This window comes from Vulpes vulpes, chromosome X (genome assembly GCF_048418805.1).
Source record: "Vulpes vulpes isolate BD-2025 chromosome X, VulVul3, whole genome shotgun sequence".
Classification (NCBI taxonomy): domain Eukaryota; kingdom Metazoa; phylum Chordata; class Mammalia; order Carnivora; family Canidae; genus Vulpes; species Vulpes vulpes.
The window spans coordinates 34,814,010-34,821,225 of record NC_132796.1 but is presented as its reverse complement, the minus strand read 5'-3'; the positions used below and the strand labels follow the sequence as shown (position 1 = coordinate 34,821,225).

Here is a 7,216-nt window from a genome sequence, read left to right as displayed (position 1 = left end):
TTCCTCTAAGCGTTTGCTGGCTTCCTGTTGGCTTCCTGGGGCTTTCTGTTGGCTTCCTGATCCTGTGAATGGCATCCTCCCCGTTTCTTACAGCATTTCCTTCCTGTAACAGCAACTGAAATCTACTGTGCACTTTTTCTGACTTCCGCAGAACCAGCCAGCATCCCTTCTTTGGGGATCTGAGTCCCACCTCAATGAGACTCTCCTGCTTTGAGCTCAGACACTGGCAGGTGCCCCTTCCTGGGGCATCTGATTTTCAGCCCCATGTGATTCCCCCCGCCAAGCTTCTAGGTTTCAGTAACTACATTTTTCTCCCTTTTCCCCCCACCAGTGGTAGCTGCTGTCTGAGATTACTACCTCCATGATGCCTTAGAGTTCCTGTTTTGCTTTTTGGGTTCTTCAGCGATTATACCTAGCTAAATATTCTCTAATTAAATTCTCTCTGTAGGGGGCGCCTGAGTGGCTCAGTTGATTAAGCATCTGCCTTCAGCTCAGGTCATGATCCCGCAGTCCTGGGATGGAGCCCACATCAGGCTCCCTGCTCTGTGGGGAGTCAGTTTCTCCCTCTGCCCTACCCCCTTGCTCGTGATCTCTCACTCTCTCTCTCTCTCTCTCTCTCTCTCTCAAATAAATAAATAAACTCTTTAAAAATAAATCAATAAAATAAATTCTCTCTTAAAATAACCGGTGTAGTCTTTGTCTCCTGCCTGAAGACTCTACGATAACTTCCAGAAAAAACTTTAGGGTTATACACGACCAGCCTGACTTAGGTCAGCACTTAATAAATATGCATGGAATAAATAAACGAATAAATGACTGCATTTTCACTGTAAATTAATAATGACTTTCCAGGTATTTTAGACCAATCTCATGTGATTTTAATTACCGAGAGTCAGTCCCCAGGGCCCTCTTGCTTCAGGAGAGTAACAGACCTAAAAAAAAAAAAAAGAAAGAAAGAAAAAGAGGGGCACCTGGGTGGCTCAGCAGTTGAGCATCTGCCTTTGGCTCAGGGCATGTTCACAGGGTCCTGGGATTGAGTTCCGCATTGGGCTTCTTGCAGGGAGCCTGCTTCTCCCTCTGCCTATGTCTCTGTATCTCTCATAAATATCTTTTTTTTAAAAAGATTCTATTTATTTATTCATGAGAGACACACAGAGGGAGAGAGAGAGGCAGAGACACAGGCAGAGAGAGAAGCAGGCTCCATGCAGGGATCCCGATGTGGGACTCGATCCTGAGTCTCCAGGATCACACCCTGGGCTGAAGGTTGCGCTAAACCGCTGAGCCACCCGGGCTGCTCTGTGTCTCTCATAAATAAATAAAATCTTCAAAAACAAATACAAAAGATTTAAAAAGATATCAAGTACCCAAACAGCTGCCACAGCAGGGGTGAATCCACTCACCACAATCCTCCTCTGGCTACTTCATATCATATCAGCTCTGTACTGGAAATTTCTTCCCTAACCTGAAAGTCCCCTTCCCTCTGGCCCCCATTCTCCTCCAAGCTTAGAACCATCTGGGCTCTCCTGGGGGGAAGCTGAGAAGCACCTTTGCTTCCCAAGCCCCCACCCTATCCTCATACACACAAAGTTAATAATAGCTACCAATATTTCACACCCTCAGAAGGCATCACTCATTCGAGCTGAGTTGGTGGCTAATGGAGAGGTTACCAAACTGGCTCCAGGTTTGAAAAAATCATTCCGGAGCCAGCTGAGGCCCTAGTCCCTGTCCGGACCTTTGCTTTATACCCAGAGAGCTGTTTCAACCTTGGCCCTTGCATTTGCAGCTTATACTCTTGTTGGACAAAACATTCAATCTTCTGTCCCTTGGGCAACAGTGATCCAGGCAGACTACGTACAGGGCCTTGGGTGATTGCTGGAGGGACAAAGTTGCACAGTCTCTGTCCCCACAGAACTTACAGCAAAAACAAAGATGGAGAGAAGCCATGGAAGGGGAGCATCCATGATGCTCTGGAAGGGGTGAGGAGGTCAGGGAAATTTCCTGTTCTTTTTTTTTTTTAAGATTTTATTTATTATTTATTCATGATAGACATATATATATAGAGAGAGAGAGAGAGAGGCAGAGACACAGGCAGAGGGAGAAGCGGGCTCCATGAGGAGAGCCCGACGCGGGACTCGATCCCAGGACTCCAGGATCATGCCTCAGGGGCCAAAGGCAGGCGCTGAACCGCTGAGCCACCCAGGGATCCCCAAATTTCCTGTTCTTTACTAAGAATCATTGTTGCCAATGTTGGTGCTGTCTCTTGGCTTCCCCGGATACCTCTGTACTGTTTTTTAATACCCCCTGGCCTCAGTGAGCTTTTGTTGCCAATACCAGTACCTGTCTGTTTTTTAGAGGGCTTGCCTTAGGGCTCCTAGAGCAGCTTTCTGGAGATCTGCAAATGGCTGGAAATGATAAGTGCTGATAGGGTATGGGGGGCGGGGCACTGGCTTCGGTGCTACACTTAAATCAAGCATTTTACAGTTCTACGAGGAAGACTGACCATAAGAAAACAGCCTGACAAGTATAATGACTGGCATGCTTGGAACACAAAGAAGGCCTTAATCTGAGAAGCCTCCTCAAGGAGATAGTCCTATGCATAAACTGAGTCTTACAAAGGCAGCAAAGTGTTGGCCTACCTAGAAGGCAGGCGAGGCAAGAGCCCCTGAGGCTTTGACAGCTGGACTGCTTCAGGAGTTTTCTAGTCATCCAGGGTGGCTGGAGCACAGCAGGCATGTGAAGAGGAACCAGGATGAGTCAGGGAAAAGAAGTGGTGCTAGATCATACAGAGCCTGAAGGAGGTTTCTACTTCCTATGAAAGGACTGGGGAGACTTGCTAGGGTTTTATTGCTAAGATTCTAAGCACAGGAATGTTATGAATCTGATACACTTTCTAGAGAAATCATTATGGCTGCAAAGCAGAGAATGGATTCGAGGGACAGGACTGAGGGCAGGGTCAGGGAGCCCTGGAAAGAAATGATAAAGGCTGAACACAGGGAAGTGGTCATGGGGAAAGAGAAGGTGACAGGATTAAGAAATAAAGCATGGACAGGCTTAGTGGCTAACAGGATGAGGAGCCCTAGGCAGGCATCTATGCCAACCATTCTCATCCAGACTTTTAAGCATACCTCTCAACTTTCTACCATACTTGGAAGGATTGTTTATTTGGAGCCAGGATTCAGCAAAAAGATCTTAGTAGTTTCTACTACAGCAAGATCACAACCATAACCTGCAAGTGGGCAATGGAGATGCAAGTACCAAACCTGTTATTACACTGAGAGCATTCCATGCCCAAAGTCAAAGGGCCCAAGTCTTGATTTAAATCAACTTTCAGGGACTCCTGGGGGGCTCAGTGGTTGAGCGTCTACCTTTGGCTCAGGGCATGATCCCGGGATCTGGATCGAGTCTCACATCGGGGTCCCTACTTGGAGCCTGCTTCTCTCTCTCCCTATGTCTTTGCCTTCTCTTTGTGTCTCTCATGAATAAAAACAATTTTTAAAATAAATAAATAAATCAACTTTCAGTGAGAAGATTCACCACAACATATTTGCCAAGGCACTCAAAATGTTAGATTACTAGCAGGTTAAATAAAGGCAGTCTTTCCAACTGGAGCTCCCTGTATCATAAAAACAAAACAAAACAAAACAAAACAAAACAAAAAAAATACCTTAGTTTTACTGAGGTGTAACTGACATGCTAGTTTCAGGTGTATAACATGGTTCAGTATTTGCATATATTGAGAAATGATCACCACAATATGTCTAATCAACATCCATCACCAGACATAATTAGAATGTTTTTCTTGTGATGGGAACTTTTAAGACCTACTTTCTTAACAACTTTCAAATATACAGCACAGTATTATTAAGTATAATCACCGTGTTGTACACTACATCCCTAGGACTTATTCATTTTGTAACTGGGTTTGTACCTCTTGACCCCCCTCACTCATTTCACACACCCCCATTCCCTACCTCTGGCAACCACCAATCTGTACTATGAATTTCGCAGTGTTGTTTGTTTTAAAGATTTTATTTTTAAGTAATATCTATACCCAACATGGGGCTTGAACTCACAACTCTGAGATGGAGAGTCACATGCTCTTCTGACCAAGCCAGCCAGGCGCCCCTGGTGTTTTTGTTTTTAGATTATATGTGCAAGTGAGATCATATGGTGTTTGTCTTTCTCAGAGTTATTTCACTTAGCATCATGCCCCTGAGGTCCTGAGGTCCATCCATGTTGTTACAAATGACAAGATTTAATTCTTGTTTATGGTCGAATGATACTCTATTGTGTGTGTGTGTAGGTATATATGTGTGCGTATGTATGATATATATACACATCACATCTTTATCCATTCATCCATCAGTGGACACTTATGTTGCTTCCATATCTTGCGTATTGTAAATGATGTTGCAATGAACATGGGGCCGAAGATATCTTTTTGAATTAGTGTTTTTACCTTCTTCAGATAAATACCCAGAAGTAGGATTACTGGATCACACAGTACTTCTATTTTAAATTTTTTGAGGCTCCTGCATACTGTTTTACATGGTGGGCACACCAGTTTGCATTCCCAACAACACTGCCTGAGGGTTACCTTTACTCTGATTCTCATGCTATATCGTTTTGAGATCCTTTTTCTACTTACTTTTTTTTTTTTTTTTTGATCCTGAAGCCTTGCCTGAAGTACACTGTTTTGGTTGCTGTTGCTCTTATTTTTTCCTACCATGTGCTAAAATAACCCTTATCTCATAAAGGTGAGGGAGAAGTGAAGATGGTTGTCCTACAAAGTGTTTTTGTCTCTCCAATTACAATAGAGTCTCTAATAAACTCTGATATATTGTTAAGATCAAGGCCTCAAAAAAAAAAAAAAAAATGCTACCCTGGACCTTGGAGGTACCCTTTTTATTTATATTCCATTGGCCAAAACTTGATCATATAATTATATGGCTGTATCTAACTGCAAGGAAAGTTGAGAAATGTTATTTTGATTTAGGTGGCCATGTATCTGGCAGAGAAATGAGCCATTCACAGAGGACAAAACAGAGAAGGGATGCCCTGGAGCAAGTGGAAGTCTCGGCTATCTCAGTTTGCTATTGCTGCCTAACAAAAACATCCCCAAATTCAGGAGCCTGAAGCAGCTATCGTTTTATTTCCCACAACTCTATGGGTCAAGAATTTGGGGCAAGGGGAGGTGTGGTGGGTGTATGAATCATCTCTGCTCCACACGGTGTTGCCTAAGGCTAAAGAACCCAAATATCCACACAGATGACTTACAGTGGTTCAAATTAGCTGGGGGATCAGTAGGATGTTTGGACCTCTGTCTCCTCACGGTGTTGGCAAGATTCACTAATGTGTCTGGGGGGCTTGGTTCTCCTCAAAGTGGTCTCTCCCTGCCGCGGGATAGGTTGGGCTTCCTTACATGGTAGCTGGAAATTCCCTCTAACAAAACCGGGAGACGCAAGGCCTCCTGAGTCTGAGACTGAGACCCCTCCCCCGCACCCATGTCACCAAAGCCAGCTTAGACTTAAAGAGTAGAAAAATAATTCTACCTCTTGATAAAAGGACTTTGACACTGCAAAGACGCTTTGCGCGGCGCTGTGAACAGCGGGAGCCACGTTTCAGCCGGAAACATCTTTCGGAATCTATCGCCTTCCAGAGCAGGTGACCACTGGGATACCGCACACATGCTCACGTCACACCCACGTGCGTCCTGATGCAATACGTCGCAGAAGCCCCGCCTTTGCACCACGACTTCTGGACGCCACAATCACCATGTCTTAGTCCTGAAGAAGTGCAGCTGTGGAGCACGAGTCCCAGGGGAGTCTCGTTTAGCCCTTGGGGCGGCTACCGCTATGCCTTCGGTGCCGCTGAAAGTGGCGGTGGTGTGCTCCAGCAACCAGAACAGAAGCATGGAGGCACACAACATCCTCAACAAGCGGGGATTCAGCGTCCGCTCTTTTGGAACAGGGACCCATGTGAAGCTCCCGGGGCCAGCGCCAGACAAACCAAATGTTTACGATTTCAAGACCACGTATGATCAGATGTACAATGACCTGCTTCGGAAAGACAAAGATCTCTACACACAGAACGGCATATTACACATGCTAGACAGAAACAAGAGGATCAAGCCGCACCCAGAAAGGTTCCAGAGCTGCAGAGATGTATTTGATCTGATTGTTACCTGTGAAGAGAGAGTGTACGATCAAGTGGTGGAAGATCTGACTTTGAGAGAGCAGGAGACCTGCCAGCCGGTGCATGTGATCAACGTTGACATCCAAGACAACCTTGAAGAGGCCACTCTGGGAGCGTTCCTCATCTGTGAGCTATGCCAGTGCATCCAGCACACCGACGATATGGACAATGATATCGATGAGCTGCTACAGGAGTTCGAGGAAAAGAGCGGCAGAGCCTTTCTGCACACTGTCTGCTTCTACTGATGAGCCCGGACGGGCGTCGGGCGCCCCGCCCCACTCAGGAGGCCGGCTTTTCCTTCTGTACTCCCAACTTCCTTGCGTTCGCTTTTCTTTCAATTGTCTGCTAGTGAGTACTAGCACCCAATAAATTAGATGTATGAAATGAGCAGATACCAAAGCGCCAGATTAAGAAGTCAAGTTTTTTTTTCTCTCCCAGTTTTAGTTGTGACTGGGCATTCACTGTTATTTACCTTTAACCCCCAAAAACGTAAACGGTGCTTTATAGTACATCTGTCCCATACATCTGCGGTTTTCGTTGTGATTTCTTCCCCTCCGCCCCCCGTCCCCCCCAACTTTCTTGAACGTGCAAGTACCGTGGATAAAGCATTGGGCTTTATCTCATTAAAAAAGAGCCTACAATTGTCTAATTAAATATATGCTGTCGGTAAAAAAAAACGGGGGGGGGGAGGGGAAGGATCAGACGAGGGTGGAGGGGACGGTGGGCGAGTGGGGGTGGCAGAATGCGCAGGGGGAGGCAGTGAGGGTTGGGGGAAGGCAAGAGTTGGCCTAGGAGGTAAGGGGCAGCTGCTGGGGTGGGGGGAGGGCGGGCATCGGACAAGGGGCGATAGGGTAGGGGGAGGGGGGTAGTGGGGGGGCAGGGCAGGCGGCATGTGGAGGGGGAAGAGGATAGGGTGGTAAAGCAGGGGATATGAGGCAGCCGGGTAGGGGGTGGTAAAAATCTACCACATGTGCTTTGAGGGTATATTAGTCTAGTTGGGTGGCCATAAGAAAATAGTACA

At 46.2% G+C, this 7,216-nt stretch overlaps 1 pseudogene; it reads left to right on the top strand.

The window, feature by feature from the left end:
* The first annotated feature begins 5,855 nt into the window (after positions 1–5,855).
* LOC112929917 (RNA polymerase II subunit A C-terminal domain phosphatase SSU72 pseudogene) lies at positions 5,856–6,440 on the top strand (annotated as a pseudogene).
* The last annotated feature ends 776 nt before the right edge of the window (positions 6,441–7,216 follow it).